Source organism: Rissa tridactyla, chromosome 2, assembly GCF_028500815.1.
Source record: "Rissa tridactyla isolate bRisTri1 chromosome 2, bRisTri1.patW.cur.20221130, whole genome shotgun sequence".
NCBI lineage: Eukaryota > Metazoa > Chordata > Aves > Charadriiformes > Laridae > Rissa > Rissa tridactyla.
In genome coordinates, this window is record NC_071467.1 from 33,883,612 (window position 1) to 33,907,100 (window position 23,489).

At 42.1% G+C, this 23,489-nt stretch overlaps 1 protein-coding gene across 2 annotated transcripts in view; it reads right to left on the bottom strand.

Moving 5' to 3' along the window:
• ZFHX4 (zinc finger homeobox 4) overlaps positions 1 to 17,840 on the bottom strand; it is a 153,298-nt gene extending 135,458 nt beyond the window's left edge. For both annotated transcript variants that reach the window (XM_054192323.1, XM_054192320.1), the window contains exon 1: positions 17,506 to 17,840. The gene's annotated coding sequence lies outside the window, so the exon portion shown is untranslated. The remainder of the gene's footprint in view (positions 1 to 17,505) is intronic.
• Between the last annotated feature and the right edge of the window lie 5,649 nt (positions 17,841 to 23,489).

A 23,489-nucleotide genomic window follows, 5' to 3' on the forward strand; every position in this document is an offset into this window, starting at 1 on the left:
AAGAACTGTTGCATTACTCTCCTGTCTTCTTTCCACAGCTTTAATGAAAGCACTGCAGCTGTTCTCCTTTTAAAAGCAAGATCAGCAATCTCAGCTTGACAAAGCTACTGTGCAATGTGTTTCTTTTGTTGTTGTTGTTTGTTGTTTTAGGAAAATGTTGTAACCATTATGCAAGAGGCCTATTTCTTAGGCTACCTCTGCAAACAAATTTGGCTGCTTTTTTTTCCAGCCACCCTAGTTTGCACGTATTTGTTCTAACTGAACATTAATAGCGCACGTTGGTGTGAGACAAGAACATGAACTGTAATTATCCTTCTAATTCTCGCTTTCATACCATATTTCTGCTACTCCACCTGACACTGAGGGTCTGTAGTGATTACTTCATTAGTGATGAAGAATGGCCTAATCAGTTAAAGTATTGCTGGAAAACTCTTGTTTGCCAATAGTATGAGGAGGCACCAACTTTTCCCCTTTCTTTCTTTTTGGAGAAAGGTGCATCTGAATGATAGTGACCCAGTGAACATTAGAGCATTAATCACCTCCCTTTGTCTCATCTATGCAAAGTAGGATTAGAGTTAAAACGATGACTGCTTAATCCCTTTGATTTTCTTTTACTAAATAAATATTAATCTACAAATCAATCAGATCCTGTATTATAACACACACAATATACACTATGAAAGGTTATGTAAATTACAGTCAATTTTGCAAGCATGCCATTAACGAAAAGAGCCCCCATGCTTTCCCTTTTCACCCCCAAAATCCCTATTAAATTTGGAAGTTCAAGTTAATAATCCCACTAAATATAAAGCTTAGCTATTGAATCCATATTCCTTTTTCCTTTAAAGAAATTCGCTGCATCAATCATTTTAGGAATTAATAAATCATATTTACTGTGTTTATTCATATGTCGATACTCCCAATCTGTAAAGCTTTCACCACTTAATCTCTTTAACTCTGACCAAAGTTAGTTTACATTAGATGTTGTTTTAAACTCACATGGAAGTAAATTAAATAGAAGCAGCTAGAAAATTAATCCTAATTGTCTTCACTAAAAATCACCCTGCCTGGATCTGTCACCTGTTCTCAAACAATGTGAAAGAGATCGTTTGCATCCACAGCTTTCAAGAAAAAAATACAGAAAAGTAGGGTTTTCTTCATTAAACTTAAACCCAATTTAACAAAAATGCAATATTAATGTAAGTAAGTCTACTAAAAATACATTAATGATGTAAAATAGAGTAGTATAATCTTTGAAAGCGCAAATTATCACAAACTTTGTGATTCTACTAAAGTATGGATGTATTCTCTGTCAGCACACTCGGAAGGTAAGACTGAATTGCAAAACTAACAAACAACGACTAGAGAATCCAAGTGGCTCTATAATATTCACCTAACCTCTTCGTTGTCTCAAAACCAACTGTGAAAGAAACAGTACAGTACTTTTTTTTGTTTGCCTAATACTAATTTGCTTGCATGCTAAACCTGCTGCAATTATCTCTCTAAAACTTAGCACAAGACAGGTACTCGAGCAAACATTCCAGTTCTCGGGGAGATACTGCAACTGCGTATGACTTCAGAAAGAGCTTTGATGAAAACAAAAAATAAAGGATCGTGCTTTTCAGCACACTTACAAGAGTACAAGACTCTTCCAATTATGCATCTGAAAAAAAAAAAAAGCTGTGGGTATTATAAGTCATGTTAAACATTTAAATATTACTCTGTATTAAAATCAGCCTGGTCAGTGAAAATGCAGATGTTTTTTAAACAGTTTAGTTATTAATAAAGCATTTGCTTTTTCTAGAATATCATCATGGCAAATTTGTTTTGTATTGCCAAGATCAGCTGGGCATTTTGTTTTTATTATGCATAGTCTTTTGTCATTTTTTTGCTCTGCAAGTTAATTTGACTGCTGTGCATAAGTGAAGTGAGCAATTCAGTAATTAACTTTTGTGTTTTAAAATGTATGAACTTTAATTAGATTTCATTATAAACAAACAAATGTCAACCATAATTATAAGCTCCTTGGTTTAACCACATATTATCCCTTTTCAAACAAACTTGATGTCAGACAAATTAAAATCAAGCAGCCAGCAATTTTGAGTTGAATTTTACATGATCTGCCAGTAACCTGATTACTTTAACTTCAATATCATTACAGGAAAAGTATTTCAGGAAAAATAATTACAAGAATTCCAACAGGAGACAAGCTTAATTGTATTGATTCAAAAGATGCATGTATATAGGAACCATGCTGAAGGAATAATGTTATCTTAAATCTACAGTTACTATTAAAATGATATTGTCTGGCATGAAAAAGGCAATCTGAGATTGGTGTCTGGAAAAGCAGAGAGAGATACAAAACTAACTGAAATAATTATCTTTACCCCATTATACTTTAAGCAACAAAATATCAATGTGGAACAACTTCAAGGCATGAAGGTTTGCAGGTTTATTTACTGACTGGTGTATCTATTAGTACCAGGAACAAGTGGAGCTGTCAGGACATAATGAAGGTAAATGATTAGTTAGCACAGAGACTGAGCTCTTCTTCAATGCAATAAGAGTTAATTAAAGTTTACCACCAAACATCAACCAAAGCAGGATGTTGATCAGGTTTCAGCATTAAGTGCAAACAGACAATGGTTGGCAGCAATTAGTGCAGCTATCAAATGACATGCAATGATAATTATACATTTAAAACAGCTAAAGGGCTTGTGGAAGGGAGGGAAGAATCTCACCAGCTTCTTTGACTACGTACAGTCAAAGTGCAGGAAACAGGTATCAGATATTTCACTTCAATACTGTAAATCAATAGAATTAAACAAAAAAAAAAGGTTGTACAAGCACATTATCTGAAAGAGGACAATTCACTGTACATGAAATGGAAGAAATCTGCAGACGACTCCTAACAAAGATAAGTACTAGTTAGATTAAATAAATTACTTTGCTGCTGCCACTCACACTGACAGGCATAAACAGAGAAGTGTTTGGAGTTTAAAGGCTAGTGGCTGCAGCTTTATTACACATTTCTATGCCAGACTCGAGGTTACCTGGTATCTTTAGTCCCTGTGGCCATGTTCATAGCACGAGAAGGCCCAGAAGGACCAGGAGCCTGAAGCCCGTGGCCACAAAAGGGAGTTTCACATGCTAGCTGCAAGCCCGCTGTGAGGAAGCCCAGGCTTACCAGAGGCGATTACCTGGTATCTGAGCCACAGCCTGAGGCTCTGCCACACATCCCCTGCTCTCCACCCCCGCCCGTCAACACACGCGCTAGTCCTGCCCGCTCCCAAACTTATGCCCAAGTTTTGGGAAAGAATAAAGGAAGCGAGAGCCTTCCACCACAGACGACCGCTGTGCAACGGCACGGTAGCGACACAGACACGCTAATAACCGGAGCACAGTGAGGGACGGTGCCGTCCTCCGCCACGCTCTGCTCTGTTTCGAAGGCCTCGTGTAATGGTGGCAGCTCCCGGATCGGCGATACAATGGAGCCGGTACCAAACTTAATTCTCCTCTCAGCCTTCCATTAAATCCGAAGGAAAGATGATAAACTTGCAGCAGCACCTCTAATAGCAACACCAGACAAAGGAAAGACTGCTCCCAGCCCAGCGCCGGCAGCCTGCTGAACCCCCTCGGCACGCATCTATGAAGCCAAAACACCCCCAATTCTGCACTATCAAACACACGGGAAGTACAGGAAAACAGGTAAATATCCCTTCCACAGGCAAACAGTCATTATTAACTGGCATGGCCAGCCAGACAATTATCTATACGTGTCTAGTATTCGGACAATTCCTCAGTAACCGCTCCACGCACTGGAGATGGAATAACTCACTCCCGCTCACTCCTCTTGGGCTGGCACAGCGCAGGTGATGGGGTTACCTGGTTAATCACTTACGCAGTTCCACTGCAGCTGAGCAGGTCTGGCAAGCAGGATCCCTACCTCGAAGAAATCAAGATTTCTTCAGCACTTTTATGGACGAGGTAGTGGCAAAAGCACCCTGCTCTTCCTAGGTATGTAACAGGAAGCGAGACGAGGCTTACCAAAAGACAAGTAGCAGGTTTCCAAGAAAGCTAAGCTGTGACAAATTAAAACCTGATGATGAGAGGAGCAAAGGGGTTAGAGACAGTAGGACTCATTGCTGCGGGATACCATTGAGATCATGAATTTACCAACGTTAAAAAACAGAACAGAAGCTGGCTTCCAAAAGTATCCAGAGTTATTGTAATAAATGCAGGGAAAAAAATAAAATAAGGGATGTTAAACCTTGCTCTTCAGAGGTCTAAAAAATTTGCATTTGCAATCATGGCAAGGCAGCCGTATACAATAGGTTTTCCTACATCTGCCTACTGTGATATTCTTCAGAAGCACCTTGTACAGACCAGCCAAAGAGAGAAGAGGCTAGCCACACCAGAGTCCCAGTCTGGCAATCAGTGCGTTCCTATAGTATGAATTACACCTCCTGAGTAAAGAAGTGTCTGCAGCAGGGGGACTGCCCTTGGCTGCTATTTGAATTAACCCATGCAAAAAGATCATCAGCATCAGTCGGTATTTAAATATGTTGTATTAATTGCCACTGTGTCAAATTCAGAAAACAGTCTTTTTGCGGAGACCGTCTTTATTTTAAATGTACTTTTTCCTTTCTTTCTTTCTTTCTTTCTATTTTTTTTTTTGTAGAAGCAAACCCACGTACATATGCAAAATGCATTAAGATGGGGTTTGTTATAATGTTGGCTACCAATTGCGATTTTTGTTGGAATGTATGTACGTTCACATTGCTAAAATTATTTTAATAAAATGCCTTACTGTTTTGCATAGTTCCTGGGCTGCAGCCTAGAGCAGTTCTACAGATTCTTTTTTTTCCTAACAAACCTCATTTTCCCAACTAATTCTGTTATGCTAGGGATTTGTGCACAGAGTTGGCTAATCCCAGTATTTCCCCAGAGCTGCATCTAAGCTATGGCCCACTCCCAGCACAAAAGTGTCTCCAAAAGCCCTTTCGCCCCCTTCAGCACTGATACACTCATTGGTCCTGACATTTTCACTTCAGCCATGACAAATGAGCTGATGGCTGTGATCAGATTGCACACGAGGACTGCTTTATCAAAGACGTATCATTAACTCTCATCACTGTCTTCCATTATGACTCTTTTGGTCAAATCTGTTGTGAAAATGCAAGTCAGTTTAAAAAACATAACTGAAACACAGCAACAAACAAACTTCATTAAAAAGCAGAAAAGAAAACCAGACTCAGAGGGGATCAGAAAGAGACTAGCGTTAACTAAATGTTTCTCTGGGGATTTAAGTAACTGTACTCAACCTCTGCCCCAGTGCAAACATGGCAGTTGACCGTCTTCGAAAGGTCCCTTCCCCCATCGCGGACTGGGAGCACTACTTTGCCTTTTTTAGAGAAACAAAAATAAAGCAGCAGCAATCAAATATGCCTAAAAATGAAGTCAACTTTTTTTCTTTTCCATTTTTTTTTTGATTGCTGGACTACTTCGTGTCTCTGTGTGTCTGCTTTTATCAAAATACATTTCTCAAATGAATCCCTCAAAGAATATAAAATTTTCGCTTGAATCGCAGCCACGTAATCATACTGTTTTCTGACTCACATTAAAAACACCAGCATAAAGCGCTGTCTGAAACGGAAATCTCTCAGTTCACTGTGAATACCGCAACCTTTCTGTCAAGTTAGAACCTAAGTTCCAGTCACACAGTTCTTGTTACATCTAGAGGGTTTACAAAGTATATATTTGTTGTAACCTCTTCTAGCAATTCATCTGAGAATACACATCTAGCGGAGTCAACTGTAACACAACAGATCTTGGGAATGGAGGTCATGCTTTGAGATAAAGTGCTATTCACTTTTGGACCATGCAAGAAGCTCTTTATTCCTGTTCTTATTGGCATCAGTTCCCCCTTACCAGAGCAAGAACAAAGCCAAGTGCTCGTGTGAGGTTTATGAATAAATCAGAGGTGAGCCACTTTAAGTGCTGCCCATGATTTCCTTGTTGACAGTGAGCACTTAAACAGGCTTCTATGACCAGCAACTCCTGGCAAACCTTAATGGCTCCTAATCTGTACCCTGCTTCGTTTCGGGAAAGAAATGACCCACCCCAATTTTTCTCAAGTCTTCGCCTTTTGGGCAACTACTGTCCCACCTTCTTAGAAATTCACGTTCAGGGACTGTCCTGTTTCAGTGCCAAGTTTTCATGTAACACACAACATAAAAATCACCATTTTCTTCCTAGAAAACAAATGACAGCTAATAAAATATTATTACGCTGTGCAGACTAAGTAATTCCCAGACAAACCATTACACAATTCAGCGTTTGTTTAAATTGCATAGATTTTTAAACGAACCTAAAAGATTTCTAATATATTTGCCTCCAATTATTAAAATCATGTAAAAAATATGCTGAGAGCAAATTCAACCCTTCTGTACAGCTACAGCTGAAACCAGGAATGCTTATAAATCACTGCCATTGTACGTATTTAAAAAATTCAAACAGCCTCAAAAAACCTGTTTTTTAAATAATGATCACGTTGAGAAACAAACTGATATCAACCAATAAACTCAGCGCTGGGCCAAACAGCTCTGGTCCAGAAACATTAACATCCAACTGTGGCAAGGCGCTAGGTGTTCCGGTGCGTACGTCTTTGATGCACAAAACCACTCAGAGACCTATTGCCGTTCAACATTAAAGCCGCAGCTTGCGTGGAGAATACATTTCAACATGCAATGAAAATCCTTCATTTTTAAGGTCTCTCCCCCCCTCACCCGCCACCCCCCTCCCTCCCTTTTTTGGACGTGTCACAGTCTCCAGATGGCTGAATTGACTCTGTAGTAGCTGAGTTATTGTCAGCCTCCCAGTTTCTGCTATATTTAAATACTAGCTTTTTTTCTTTGACTCCATTGTCTCTTGTTGCTTTTCCATCCACTCGGGGAGGGGGGGAAGGGGGGGAAGTTGTGACAGCACCGCTCTGCCCCTGGGATTTCAGGGAGCGCTCCCCGCCGCAGGGCTGGGGCCGGGACCGGGACCGGGGGCTGTCGGCAGCGCTGCCCCGCCGCTGTTTTAATTGCGGCGGGTGCCTCAGTAGATGGCAGTGTCCTTTGCAAGGGCCTGATCCAAACCCGGAGGGGGCGGGGGGGAGAGGAGGTGGGGGGAGGGAATGGATGAGGCGGCGCTGGACTTTGGACCAGGCCCTCGGTCAAAACTGGGAAGTGCAGCAGCGCTGGGGAAACCAGCCGTCAAGCGAGAGAGAAACCCACGGGCCAGACCAGTTGGGACGTAAAACTCCCAGTGATGCTTTTCACTGGAGCCGAAATGCCTCTCCCGGCGCACTGGCTGGCGACCCAGTGAGAAATCGCCTTTTGCCTCCCTACAGCGATGGGTCGCTGCTGCTGGAAAAAGTCCCGAAGCAGATTGCGGTGCTGCAGCGGGGTGGCTCCTGGTGGCTTTTACACGGGGGGGACACTTCCCACCCCAGACACAGCTGTGCTGCAATGGCAAAGAAAGGGATTTTTTTTTTTTTTTTTTTTTTTGGTGAGCGGTTCATAAAACTCAACAGAACTGAGGGATTGAGGGGTGACATTTGCCATATAGCTAAATCATTTATTTGAGAAATGTTACATTTTCTTTAATTTAAACCCTCGGTGCTGTAAACAAAATCAATAACCATATTTCAATATAAAAAAATAGGAAAGGACCAGAGTGAAACCCACAGGAATAAGTTCCCTGTTTAAGAAGCTACTTTTCACTTATTTTCTGGAGTAAGGAAGTCATGTGAAGTGTTCGGTATTAAACAAGGAGAAACTCTTATTTGAAGGTGGAGAGCCATGGTTTCTTACACAGGAGGTTTCTCATACAAATGCAGGAAAACCACCTGCATTTGAAACCGTCATGTAACACTTGGCAAATCCAAGGATATTTTTTTTTCCCCCCTCTCAACTTACGAAAGCTCTGGCCCTCAGAATACCAAAAATCCAAGGATCTTCCCCAACAAGTGAAGGGAAAGCAGCAAGGTATGTTTTTGTTGTTCTTCAAAAAGAGATTATTCTGATCTGCTACACTACCATCTTCTGGAACAAGTGTGGAAATAACTGGGATTACTCCAGGTTTCCATTGGTGCCCCAAACGCAGGAGCACTACCAGTGACAGGTGCCTTGTCATCTCAGATTAGGTGAATTTATAAGGCAGCCTCAGTGTCAAAACAGGGAGGAGCAAACCTTCAGCAGCCGCCGCTCCCAGACCCTCAGCTCTGCTATTACCTGGTCAAAGAAACAGAATTGATCCCCATCAGCCTCTCTGGAAAACCTCTTTCTTACAGACCCTCCGGTGCCTTCTGCACTACGCGCACCATCCTTAAAGAATGCAAATGGTAGTGCAAAAAGAGGAGATGAAACCTTTTAAATTTGATTTTATGGGATTATTGTCAACCGGTAACTAAAGGCCTGATTCTTTTTCTACTAATATTAAAACTGTATGTCTTGCCAGTTTTACACCCATATTACTCCTCTGATTTCAGAGGAGTTATTGTTAATTTAAGGTGAAATAGAAGAACCCGGTTCTTTTGGGTTTACGTGTCCTAGGCTTGCATCAACACAGGCATTTTGTAAGGATTCCTTTGTTTCAGAAGCAGAATGTTTCTCTATTTAAATACAGTTTTAGATGTACATCTAGGGTGTGCATCACTTGTTCTGCAGACACCGATGCAGCCTATACGGTAAATGTTTGTTTTCAGAGTCGCCATGGTCTATCATGTACATAAGGCCTTTAGTTTGTGAACTATTGACCTGAAGGTCTGTAACACCTTCTTAGGAGCTGGTACAGCCTATCAGATCACTGTGAATGCTAAAAGTCTCCTAGATTTGTCTGTAAAGAGATCGCAGTTTCTGGGCATCTTTAAATTTGTTCTCAAAAGTACCAAATGCAAATAAAATATAATTTGGACAAATTACCTCTCTAAATCTCTTTTTTTTTTTTTAATTGAATGCTGATTCTGAGTAATGTGAAGATATAAAAGAGCATTTTAATATGGCAAACTTGTATTTTTATCATATAACTTTGTTAAACCATTCCTCAGAATATTTTGTTTAAGCAGAAAGAGTCATTCCTCAACAGCACTGACATATTTCAGTCTGGTACAAACTTTTCGACCTTTGTTTGGAACTCCGCAAAAACTGCAGCAGTAATGAAAATACTGGTATAAAAGTGCTATAGAGCGGCTACTAAAGAAGGAATAGAGTAATACGTGTTAAAGGCTAAACCTGCTGCCCTTATTTATGCAAAACAAGTTTATCTCTCCAGGTCTGCTGAATCCCGCTGTCAGTAAATGTGTTTACTACCCCTTTCAAACACACCACCAAATCTGAACAGCAACCACAGAGAACCTACTAGGTTTGTTTTACCTACTAGGTAAAAGCGACCAATACGCGTCTTTTAGTTTTTTCTGTCTGCGCATCTGTTCACATAGACGTATTCCGCATTACATCTTATTCTGTAAAATCTTGAATCCCAGTATCTCAGTGTGCTGGGTTTCTGCCCATTCAGTAAGAATGCAGACATCACATAAGTTATTATTAACCCATGTGTTATCCAGTTCCACAGTGGCTGGAACTTTGCCAGAGACAACACATGGTGCTTGGTTAACAATATTTTAAAATATAAATGAATTTATTTTTTAAATTAACACATTTTTCTTATGGAAATACACTAATAAGCTGTTCCCAGAATGAAAGAATATCCCCTAAGCATGCTCCTTTAAAAGAAGTTTTAAAGGAATTTCATAAAGTTAGCAGTAAAACATTCCCAAACTCCATAGAAGGTCTTTGACTTCATCTTAAAAGAGCGAATTTTTGTGACTTTATTCTTACTGAGCACTTTCTGCATTTAGAGTTTTACTTCATTTATGCATAAATAATCCTAATTTCTTAGAGGCATCTCTAACTGTTCAAATATTATCAAATCAAGCCCAATGCTGAACTAACAAACATTTACAAATAAATGTTCTGCAAACTAAAAAAACCAAAAAGCCCCCAAACAAGTTAATATTTCGTCTAACTACCAACAGTTTTCCACAGTAGCTCTAAATCGGTAATTATGTTGACCTGAAAAAAAAAAGAGAGCCTATTTAATATGCATACATACAAATAATTATTCACACTGCATTTGATTTACATACGTACAAAAGAACCACTTCCCACTTTCAAAAGTGGCTCAACACTTATGGTATTTTAACTGCCCTAATTACTGTTGAGAGAACATAATTAGAAGCACTGATCACATTGTCAACAGCTAACCAGTTGCAGCCCTGTCTGGGGGCCTGATCCTGCGCCGGTTGAAGTCAGGGAGGGCTAGCACTGATTGCAGGAGGCCGGGGCCCTTCTTGCCACCTGAATCTACCGGAATCCAAATGTTTTAAACAACCTGAGTACGCAGACGCAGTCACGCCGAAAACCCCGCTCCTTATGTGCATATATCAATTTCTATTTCGGTAAGCTTTCTCTATTTTCAAAGCCGAGCGAAGAGAGTAATTTTTTCCCCAGCAAGGCTTCTATACCACTTAAACACTTAGCACTGAGTCAGAATTCATAACTTTTTCCAAAAGAGGAATAGTTTAATAATTAAAACAGATATTGACTAGACCCCGCTTCCTTGAATACCAAACTTTATTAGATTATTATGCGTCGATGCATAATTTCCATTGGCAACTTTTAAAATAGCTCCTTCCCTCCCTGCCGGCCCCCCTCCTCCCTCTTTCTTTCCCCCAAGCAAAGTGCTGGGAATCCTCGATCCCCAATAGTCAATATTTGGTTTGCCTGTCATGTTCCTGGAGCTCCCCTCCATACAAACCTGTGTTTCTCATCCTCTCGCTGCACTACTCTCGCACATATTACTTCACATGATGATGGAAACGCGGGGCATCTTAGCAAGTTGCTGAAATCTGAGCTTCTGCTTGTTTTCTCAAGTCTTGGACAAACATAACTTTAGGGAGAGCTGAACATAGGCATAAAGAAAGAGGAGCCTGCATTTTCATCTTCCTTTCATCTCAGTCATTCAGTCAACCATTCAGTGCCCTATTCAACAGAGCTTTTCATTATGCAAAAAAATGCTAATCCTTTTCCGATGCTTTCACACTTGTATAAACCCCCATTCCTTCGACTGAAAAGCAATTATATCAGTTTACCTTTCTGTCAAAAACAGGATTAATATTCCAATACCAGAATCTCCTTTATTTTCCTATCTTTCGCTTTAGGAAACTAGAGATTATTAGTGGAGGTATTCCTTAGAGCAAGAATACATTATTTTAAATATGATTATTTTAGCCAAAGCAAGAAGCGGGGGGGGGGGGGAGGGGAAGGGAGAGAAAAAACTTCAGTTGCTGCGGAAACTCTTTTCAGTGACAGAACTGACCTTCCCTTTGCAGAGGCCTGAATAGAATGAGCCTCACTCTGGTCTATTAATCAGAAACAAATTATGAAAGAATGTGGCTGGACTGGTTGACACTATCCTGTCTTGGGAGACTCAGTAACAGCCTAGTAACAATGTCCTCTTCATGGGTAATGAACAGCCATGACAAATGGGGCAGAGAAACTATTTATTTGCATATGCAAATTCTCACACAAGGGAAACATGTACAAACAAGTGTCATTGTAAGGTGGATTAGGCAAACAACGCTTTCTTTTTAGGACATTCTGCAGCCCAGAACATTAGTCAGCACAATTAAACCAGTCTCCATGGAGACTAATGAAATTTCACCATGGTATGAGTTAAATTAGATAGCTAGTTATGTGTTTTCACAATCCAACTTGAAATCCATTATTGTTTCAGAACAATACAGCAATTGTGCCTGGCTGATCTTTGCCAGCTCAACAAGCTCCTAAGTTGACAATTTGCATATGTTAATATAATTAAGCACTAATTACATGAAACTTGTACATATTCACATGCACTTTCCCTGGGCGCTTCTCAGTTTGAACCTTGGCCAAGTCTTTAACCCTTTGAATGAATTTGGAGCAGCAAAGCTCTGCCTTCTGGGTACAGCCCCAAGGCAGATGCAGAAAAGCTCTTCATTTATAAACACAAAGCTTAACCTGGCTTCTCATATTTCTATCAACAAGGCTAGAAAACATTTTTGTATGTGCTGGGGTAGGAGAAAGGGGCGAGGGGGGGGGGGGGGGAAGCTGGACTGGAAGTTCTTTTAGAGACCCAGCTCTGCTACCCTTTTTGCATACGAAAACACAAATATTTACCCACAGAACAGGTTAAGAACACACGTATTGCCATTGTCACAGGTCCTTCAAGACCCGAATTGTCAAAAACTAAACTGGGTTTTACGTCAGTGCTCTCAGAGCCACAAAAATGGGAATGAGAAAAGGAAAAAAGAGCAAGCAGTAACTAATGAGCTTTACATAAATATATGCAGAGGCAATTAAGCAGTGTTAATTACTATGACAGCAGTTAATTGAATATAATTAGATATTTTAAGCTACTGACTAAGGCATAGTTAAGATTAATTTTATTGAGATTAATTGTAAATAAGAATAGATTAACTCTGTGTTTTGACAGGCATAAAAAGTAGTTCTGCAAATTAACTAGGAGAGCAGAAACTAGCACAAAAATCATATATTATTTTAATGTCACACCTCAGAATCATCTGCTCAGTAAACATGACTTTTCAAACCCAAACAGACAGGAATCTTGAAGAAAAACAAACAGCTTGCAGAGATTAAAGAGCCTTTTGTCCTTTTTCATGTGCATTTCTTTTAGCAGACTAAATTAAGCGAGTCTGGTGTACGTTTTTAGGAAGGAACATTTCACACTGAATGGAAAAAATGTTCTATCACATATGAAATTCATGCAGCTGTGCGGAACTTGGTCCAGATGGTCTAAGACTATAAAACAACACTAAATGATAGACAGTAGGGCCTTCCCAAGATTATGTGATAAAGTCACAACCTCATATTTTGACCTAAATTTTCTGTCATGTATTGTTTCCTTCCAGATCAGATAGCTCGATTTTAATTTTTAACTGATCCTGAATATTCAATGGCAACTCTTAATAAACATTGCTGATAAGCATCTGAGCAGAAATCATAAAATATTTACAGAACGCCCCTTAGCTTCATTAAAACAATGCTGAATCGGATGTGCAGAAAAGAGTGCCCTGGCTCTCCCCACAATACCAAACTGTTCGCACCACTTAGCTTAAATAGGTAAAAATGCCTGGGTTTAAATAAAGGAAAACCAAAACGCATTCTACCAGCAGATTAATTCATGCATGCTGTTTAAGAAAATTAACAACAAGGCTGAAGAATGCTGAACAAATCACTAATAAGAAAGGAGCTTCAATTGATTTTGAAATAAATCAATAGGTGATTAACACAATATTTTTAAAGCAGTAGAATGTATATATATTATATAAACATATATATTATATTTTCAATACCTTTTTAGCTCTTAATCGAACAAGGGCTTTACAATAGTGAGCATGTCCCTATATTGACTATCAACTTCTCTGGAATGCCTTTAGTCTTTTATAACGAAAATCCAAAAACGGTCTGTGAAACAAGGCTACGACAAGCCATTCTGCAGTGAAAGATTTTAAATCATCCAGCCTCTTCTAATAGACTTGAGACTTATTGAGGTAGAAACCATAAAAAATGAAGAAGGGAAATTTAATCCCTGAAATATTGATTTGCACATTAATATCATATAGGCAGAGGGCAATTTGGCTTCATGGAAATGACACATTGTCGACCCTTGGTGAAGTCAGAGCCAATCTAACTGCTGAACATGTCTGAATCTCAAGAGTTATTAAGGGCTTCCCTTCTTGCCTTTATGACTTTTCTTCAGCCTACCAATGCAATCTTAAATGTATTATCTTTAAGAAATAATTGTAAAACCTCAGGGGTTTTCCAGTTAATGGAAGGGAGGCTAAACCACATCAGATTCTGAAATGCAACATTAAACCCTTGCAATCAACAAAACCACCTCAATTCTCATCCATCCAGTGCAGGATCTAATATTGTTATTAGAGATAATCAAATTTCATTGTGTAAATTTAGGCTCATGGTCAGAATGGAAGCAGTAAATTCTGCAATATTAAACAGTGATTTTTCTCGGCCCCTTTTATATGTCCTTTGCTGGTGCACCATCTTCACAAATAAACCTAAACTACTCAAAAATCGAGGAACAAAACCGTCTCCCTGTTCTGAAAGACGCACGCAATGCCATTTATCATCTCCACAGCTTTCCTTTAGTTTTAACTTGATCTAGCGGATAAGTTTCATTTTAGAGAATAATAAAGCAGTATCACTGCATAAACCAAACAGCAGGTACTATTACTGTGACTTACACAGATGGTTTACCTGACCTTTCTTTGTTCCTTGGGTAGGTTTCACTTTTGCAGATTTATGACTTTTCCCTCTATATTTCATTGACCCTCTATGTTCATTATCATAAAAATGAAAACTATTGAATACATGTTTATGTTGACGAAGTCCAAAAAGCCCACGACTAAAGGATAAAGAGATGCTACAATGCACTCTGTGGATCTCTAGATTGTACACTATAAATATTCAAGCACAGATAGCACGAATAACTGAATAATCCTGGTGAGCCCCAGCTCTGGAGCCAGGTGCAAGAGGTTAAAACAGCTGGCTAGCCATCTTTTATTTTGTGTGCCTTCCTACCGGCTGAAACCGCAAACCCTGAAAACTAGCAGATATTCCCTCAAGGTTGATTGTCTGATTTTTTTCATTCCAACCAGTTTAGTAGGATCCCCCAGCCCAGAAAAGAGAGAAACTCCTTAAATACAGTCGGTTGAATAGGAAGTGGAGCAATGATGATTAAGGCTCTTCCCCCACACACACACCCCAACCTTCAACCCCCCGTTTATTTCCACAATCTTCTTTGTGCACCTTCCCGTCCAAATGTTTGTATTCCTTATTTCAAAGAAAAGCACTCCGGATCGTCCTGTCAGTTTTGCCAGTAAATATAAAGTAAAACAAGTGTTGATGGCACTGAGAGTGTTACATACCCAGGCTGTGTTTTTGCATTGCTCTCAATGGAAGCGATCGATGCCCATGTCACAGTCGCGTCCCAATCGCAGCCAAGTCTCTGCCTCAATCTAACCAACAACAGGCAGGGCTGCAAAGGCTTCTCGCTACCTCTTCCATCCATCCACCACCAAACTAAAAATATAATGCTACATATGATCTTTTTAAACACTCCACCACCGCTCCTAAGGATCGAGCCACTGCAAATCCAGGGGAAACACAATTGGAAAAAAAAAAATACACCATCAAAAAAAAAAAAAAAAACAACCCTCACAGCAACCACCCCAAAAGCACTCGAGCCCTCTCTTTCCACTCTCTTTCTCGACCTCCTCCTGCCAACTACATAATCCTTGATTAAAAACGGAACAAGGCTAATAAAAAGAAAATTTAAAAAAAAAAAAAAGAGAGGAGGACGGAATGGAGCCGAGGAAATGCAACTGTCAGAAAACGGGATGGTCAGACTTCCTAGGTGAACCTGCCTGTGTCTGGCTTAATGTAAATCCACCATCTTCAGCCTGGCAAGTTGTCTTTTGGTTGGTTTTTTTTTTTTTTTTTTTTTTTTTTTTTTTTTTTTTTGGTGGGGAGGGGGGTGTTATGTTTGCGATCTCAGCCTTGGTACCTAAGGAGGAAGAGGAGGAGGAGGAGGGTGTGTTATTGAATGGTGGCTAAAGCCTCCTCGGGACGGCGCTGAGGTGAAACAGGCTGAACCCGACTGATGTGGCTCCTCTCTCGGTTGGACCCAGTGCCCTAAGCAGCCGATGAGAGACCCCCGGCCGCCCGGCTCGCAGGTAACAAAAGAAATACCAACCCGTGCATTTTCTGCTGCCACTGCTGGGGAGGCTGGGGGTGCGTGTGGCGGGGGTGGTGGTGGAAGAAGATGCAGGAAGGGAGGAGTGGAGGGGAACCGCCGTAAATTGGCATCGGATGGGGGGGGGGGGGGCAAAGTTTATTAGCATTTTTGCAGGAAATTTCATGTAAGGCAAGGGGGGAAGCAGGGACGCGTCTGCCATTAGCCGCCGTGATGGGAAGGGATGCACTTGATTCTGGCACGAGCACTGAGACAGAGCAGGAACCGAACTGCCTTCCTGCTGTTTATGAGCATTTTTTTGATGATTTTTTTTTGTGTTTTTTTTTTTTCCATAAACACCTCAGTTCTCGGTTATAAAAAAAAAATAAATAGACGCCTGTCCCGCAAAACAACCGCCCCCCGCCCCCCCCCGCCCCGCTTTTTCAAAAAATCTCCGAAAGGCTGCGCTGAAAGCAGCCCCCGAGGAGCCGCGGAGCGGCGCGGAACGGAGCGGCGGGGACGCCGGGGGCTCCGGTCGGCAACCGCCCGCCCGCAGCGGCAGCCGCGCATCCCCGCCGGCGGGGCCCGCTCCGCGCCGCTCCGCGCCCTGCCCGGGCCGCCTCCCCGCCGCCGCACGGCGAAACTGGCAGAGAGGCAGGGAGCGCTCCTAACGGGCTCCTCTTCCTCCTGCTGCCAGAGACGGCAGCCGGCAGCGCGATCTCCCTGCGCACACACAGACAGACAGACAGACAGAGCCACCCCTGCTCCTGAGAAACCTACCTGCAAAATCAAAAAAAGAAAGGGGGGGGGGGGCGGGAGGGGGGAGAGGGGAAAAAGCACCCCGCACCTTCTCCTGTACACACGCACGCAGTCAGGGTCCCCATTGCCCTGCTGGCATCACCCCCCCCACCCCACCCCCCGCCCGAAAGCGAAAGTTTGGGAGGCCGAGGGGGGTGGAGATGGGGAGGAGAGGGAAAGAGGGTGGGAGAGTGGAATGCGCCTTCCAAAAGCACCTTAAAGTTTTGGGGGGACCGAGCTGCGAAACAAGAGTGCGAGCTCTGAAGGGGCTGGCGAGCGATGACTTCTGACAGCCGTAACGTCTTTGCTAATCTGACAGTATTCCCCCCCTTCCCGAGCTCCCTACAAAAAAAAGAGCGAAGTAAAAAGTGGGGGGCACCCCCCGAACCTCTTCTGCAAACTGAGCAGGGTCCTCCACTTAATCCGAAAGTTACAGCCCGAAAGCAAAAAAAAAAAAAGACAACAAACCCACAGCCCCAAACCAAAACAAAAAAAAATATACACAAACAAAACGTAACCCCCGGAATAAAAGAGAAAGGGAGAGAGAGAAAGAAAGAAGGGAGAAAGAAAAAGCAGCCCCTCCTTCCCAAATGAGAGCAAATACTGTACCTAAAAATGGGGAAACAGGCAGAAAAAGGGGGGAGAGAGAGAGGGGAGAGATACATGGGATCTGGGGATGTGAGTGTGTGTGTGTATGTGAGAGAGAGAGAAAGAGGCACAGAGAGAGGGAGAGAGAGAGAGAGCGAGAGCGAAATATCAAAGATTGTGCAAGATCAGCCTGGAAAGATAATCGATACTCGACCTAAATTTAACACAAACTACTCAATAAAAGTTAAAGAAAAAACTTACTTTCCATTTCCCCTCGCAGTTCCTACTGGATCTTCGCCTCTTTTTTTTGTTTTGCTTTATTTACTTAACAGCTGATCACATCCAAGTAAACGAGAGAAGGTTCATTAAAAAAATAATAAAAAAAAATAATCCTCCAACTTTATTGGGTGAAAATAAAAATGATTGAGCAAGAAGTGGGGGGCATGGAGCGGTCCTTTGGGGTCCGGGAGTTGTTAAAGCATGTGCCGACCGCGGTCTCGCTGTTTGGTTGTGAAGGGGTTGGGAAAAGGAGGAAAGGAAATGAAAATCCGATATGTCTTTATTCTGCTAATTATTATCGTTTTAGCCCTGTTTAAAAAAATGGCTGATTAAGTTGAGTGCGCATGTCTTTGTGTGTCTATTCCCGATATGCACTCTGGGAATGAGAGAGAGAGAGAGAGAGGGAGAGGGAGAGAGAGAGGAGAGAGAGAGAGGAGAGAGAGCGAGAGAGAGGGAGAGGGAGAGGAGAGGGAAGAGGAGAGGGAGAGGTGTAATTAGTGAGGTGATCAACATTCTCCGGGCTGCAAATGACGCGCAGCCCCGGAGCCGGGGAAGCCGGAGCTGCCGCGGCTGCCGGGGGCTCGGCGGGGCTGCGGGAGCCACAGAGCCAGCCCAGAGAAGAAGAAGAAGAAGGGGCAGCAGAAAGGAGCTCATGGATACAAACACGAGTCTGCAAACTTCATTAGTAACACAGACACACACGCACAGGCACACAAAGTAGATGGCTAGGGAAAATTAAAAAAAAAAAAAAAAAAAAAGAAAAAAAAAAAGAAGGAAGGAGGGGGGGCGGCAAGACTTGCTCTTTTAACTGTTCGGGAACTTAAAAGAAATGGGTCCAAATTAACTATTCCATCAGGGAGATATTCCTTTCGGTCCGTCTGTCTGTCTGTCTTTCTCTTCCCTTTGCTCTCTTTTAATGGGGATTTAATGAAAAATATATGTTTGCAATGGGATAATGAATGTACGACACCTCTGTGAATGGAAAGAGAATATATCCAACATACGGAATAACTGCCCATACAGAGATAAAGATGGATTTATTTACACATACACACACGCACACACGTGCACACTCACATCCTGCATTGTATTTACACATATGCACATACACCCCACATACACACAGTCACACAAAACACAAACACGCTTTATTTGGTGTCCGCCATGTAATTGCTTGGAGAAATCAACAAAGTAAAAAGCAAAGCCTTCCAGAATATACAATATCAACTGTAAACAGCCTTATCAAAATGAAGTACATATCAGCCCAGGGAAAGAGTCTCTTTGCATACAATACAGGTTTCATCCATATACATGCATCGTCTTCCACTTTCCCTACAAGTATTGATATTTTATTAATATTTTATCTACTATATTTTGCCAGACACATTTCATTGGGGGGGGGATTATTATGATGAAAACTAGGGTAAAATGTACAGATGTCATTATAAATCGGAATCTTCTACAAATATTTTCCTGTGTGGGATTTAAGAAGATTGCTTCTCATTTGAAAATCTAATTATCTTAACCTAATACTGCAGATGTGAATATGACTGACACTTTCATTAAAAGATAATTAACTAAAACTAGGAATAGACATACTTTAAAATACCCCCTACTGAAGATAAAAACATGACTATTCAAAGAGCATCCGAATACACTGCAGGAACACGTGCAGATTTTTGATAATGCTATGCCAGAAATGGGTATACCAGAAATGGTCACTAAGTCACAGTTACATGCAAGAGATATTTACAGTACCAAGGACCCTGCGCAGGTGAACCATAACCTTAGAGCTGACGTGCCTTTGAAGTTCATGATTCCAGTGATACGTGTCGAAACCTTGTCTTAGGCCTTAAACACCAAAAACCAGCAGGAAGTTTTTATCACAACCTTCCATTAAAAACACGCACGCACAACAACAACAAGGCAGCAAAAAAACCTGGATGGCAGAAATCTGCACCTCTCTGGGCCCTAAACCTTCTACTCCAGGAGAACATTTTGCAAGTACTGGAACTAACGCTAATAGGAAAATCCCCACCTGATGATGAATTAAGGCTGCCCTTAAGGAAACACAGGCCAGTGTCAGGGAACCGAGTTGCTAAAAGCAGATGTTTAAGGTCAGAGTGAAGGTCTTGATAGTTTTGGAGGGGAAAAAAAAAAAGAAGGAAAAAAAAAAAAGGAGGAAAGGGGAGGAAAAAAAAAGACAAGTAAAAAAATCGCCAGCCTGAAAGTACAGCTATTCCAAAAATCGGAGCCTGCCAATAAAGTGGGGAACACAGAAGGAGCCCTACCCCAGTCCAGAGAAACCTTACTTCAAACTTCAGGAAAATCTCCAAGACTCGAACTGAAGGAAAAGTCAGGGGCACTTGAGGGTTCGTGAGAGCAACTTTATTCCTTTTTCAAACCTCACCTAAGCATTGCACCACCTCATCAATGAAAAAAATGTCAGCATATGTATGCAGGTTTCCACAGGCACTGCTCCCTGTCAATGAAGGTAATAAGGAAACTAGCGATATTCTGCACCGTTGTTTACAGGGTGGAAAAAAAATGCAAACAAAGAGTGAAAATGAAATCTCTGAAACCCGTTTACAGTTATCAGATTGAAGGACTATGATGGAAAGAGGGCTTTTAGGCTTAAATTGTAGACGAAACGGGACTCTGAGATAGAAGGATGCATTGTCCATTCAAGTGCATGCCTGAAGGATGGTAACACATTTCCGAAGACTGAAGACAATTAAATACAATGTGATGAAGAAACACCTGAGAACAATACATCTATTTCAAATTCAAGTGAAGAAACACGTATACTTAATGTCACAGAAGAATAAGGAAACGAAGATAATTTAGTTTTAAAGTCGTCCCCCCCGCACCTCCCCCACCACCTCCTTTATTCCTAGTGCTTTTTTCCTGGTGAAACATCAATATCATTAATGTCATTAATGTCAAAACACCAAACGTCAGAACAGTCAAGTCATTCTTTTTTGGCTGTAGATTTTTTTCTCTTTCTCTCTTCTTGGAGGGGGATATAGGTTTATGGTGTTCTTGAGTTACAGCTAAAGGAACAAAGAGGGGGGGGAGATAGAGGCAGGAATTGCGAGAGGAGAGTCCACATTTTTCAGGGTTTCTTCTGCCACTGTTTACTGTCCTTCCTAACGTTCTAAATCTCCTCTCTCTCTTTCTCTCGCTCTCTCTTTTTCTCTCCCTAAAAATAGTAGCTATCGGGGAGGGAGGGTGGGGGGTGTAGGGGGAAAAAAAAAAAAAGGCACTACGGGATGTTAACAGTTTAGAAGAAACCCGGGGATCGCCACGTAGCTAGGAAAAAATCGAAGAAGGTTAATTCCGGGAGACAGCAGCAGCAGCAGCAGCAGGTTTGTGGGATGTGATAAGAGCGGAGCGCGGTGCGGGCTGGGGGAGGCAGCCGAGGAGGACCCGGGGCCGGGGCCGGCGCGGCCGCGGTGCGGGGCAGCGGGCGGGCTCCCCGGCGGCGCGGCCCGGCCCGGCTCCCGCTGCTCCCGCTCCCGCTCCCCTCTCTCCTCCCTCTCTCTCTCTCGCTCAGCTGATCGCCCCCGAGGACTCTCGCCTAACCTCTCAGCTCCTCTCCTCTGGTCTCGGCGGACCCCCCGCCCACCTCCTCCGAACTTCTCCTGCAGGCACCGTTACACATTTGGGTTTTTTTTTTATTTTTTTTTTTCCCGAGCCTCCTGTTGAAACCAAAAAAAGCTCTTGATAGTGACGTTACATTTCAAAGAGAGGGAAGGGAAAAAAAAATTAAAAAAACCCCAAACCCTCAGCCTTTTCTGTCCTCTACCACCTCCCGCCTCAGCCCCAAGGAAAACTTATTGGCCTGGCCGAGACGGATCTGGTGGGGGCCAGAGCCCGAGACTGACCATTCTTTAATAGACAAAGAAATCCCAGCCCAAACCGGGCTCTGTTACACCACGTCTCTCCGCCAAGCTCATTTCACTCCCTAAATCTGCGCTGTGGACACACAGGGGCACAAGGATCTGCATAATTACAGCCACAGCCGCTCCCCTTTTTAATAAACCGACATAATTCCCTAATAAACGTCCCCTTCCCCCACCTTCTCCTCTCCCTAGACCCCAACCCAAGGGAAAGGGGATCCGCGTCTTTTTACTGCGTTCCCTAAGTCTATAGATGAGCTCAGTTTGAAACGAGGTATTACAAGATTTCAGTGTTACAGACCCTTTATCTGAGCTACAGACACTTTCAGATCCCCAGCCCCCACCCTCTCTCCTTTTTGTTGTCTCTTCTCCTCCCGGGGGCTATTTGACAAAGGCAGTGTGTTAACTAACATTTTTGTTTAACTCAGCAACTTCTTTTCAAAACATACTTAAACCTGATAGCAATCTCTTGTACTTTTTTTTTTTCCCCCTTTTTTTTTTTTTTTTTTTTTTTCCGGAATGAAATTGACTCTAACCCAAAGCGTTTGGCTATTATTAATTATTTCTTTCTTTGCAGGTATCACGTATACAAATCTATTGTTAATTTACAACGCGCTCTCCCCCCGCCCCCCCCCCATCAAACACATTCCAGTACACAGTAAAAAGGGTTGGGGGGGGGGGAGGGAGGGAGAAGGGGGAGGGAAAGAAAACAAAAATCCCCGATCTGATTCCTGGAAAGTTTTGTTCGAAAAAAGAAATAAAACAACAATAACATATTGCGTTTCAATTCTACCGTCACTGCCCCAGATTTAGCATTCACCTCCTGAAAGTGCGTCTAACGAGCGATGACCTAAGCGAAAAATCACAGTCGACTCGTATAGACATCTCGCTAAGATTTTGAGCTAAATAGTGCCGTTCCCGACTGGCTTTTTGTTGTTGTTGTTGTTGTTATTTTGGCTGGAGTCGCACAAAAACGCGCACCCGGACGTTACTATAAATAAAAGCCTTCCAGGTCTAAGTCTGCTGCCGGCGTTTCCTCCGGAGCCTTAACAGCCCTTTTTCAGCTCCTTTCTTGGGCAGATCGCGGGGATTAAATGCCCTGAACCTGAGCTCCTGGCCTTGGATGGGAAGGGAAAGAAAAAGGGAGAGGGAGAGAGAGAAAGGAGAGGGTGAAGGAGCCAGGCGCCCTCTGGGCTTTCAGAGGTCAGCGCTTTGACAGTGCTCTGACCTCCCTCCCCTCCCGGCAACCACCCCAGTGTTTATAAACAAAAACAGTCAGGACTAGCCCCAAACAATAGCAATTCACCAACTTCACAGGCACTTCACTAGCTCTTATGCAAATCAAGGAAAACGACCGCTTACCACCGCTCTCTTCCCCCCCCCCCCCCATCCCCTCCAGAAAGCCCAAGAGCATATTTCCAGCAGTGATATATCCAAGGGAAAAATTTTACATTCTATCCTGGAAAAGGACAAAAAGGGACTTCAGAAATAAAGCGGTTCTGGTAGAAAGACAGACAAAAAGAGAGAAAAAGCCAATAAAACTACCGATCTTACTGCAGAATGAGGAAAGTTATGAAATATTTATACCTAAATCCAACAATCCACACTGCCAATAAAACAGGAATCTTTGTTGTGTAGACAATATGCTAAACTACCTCTGCGACAAACAGCGATTATAAAGCAACCAGGAAAAGTTATTTTCGCCCAAGGAGCCAAGTTTTCAAAGAAAACGTGTGGATTTTACAGCTAAATAAAAGCCACCACCTCTGTGTTATCCGTAAAAACTACACATAAATTAAAAGCACCGTTAAAAGGAAAAAAAAACCCTTCCAGCAAGCAAGCAGCACATCTGATCTGACTTACAAAAAAGTATAATTAAAACCACCTTTAATTACAAAAAGCAGCAAGCGAAAACTAAATGAATCAATGCCTTCTCCCCAAAATGTTGTCCGCCAAGGTATAGAAATGATAGCTCTATAGTCCTGCATTAAAGCGTAACTGAAACTCCACAGTTCAGGAATTGATTACGCGATAAGGAAAAAAAAACCCGTAAAAGAAAAAAAA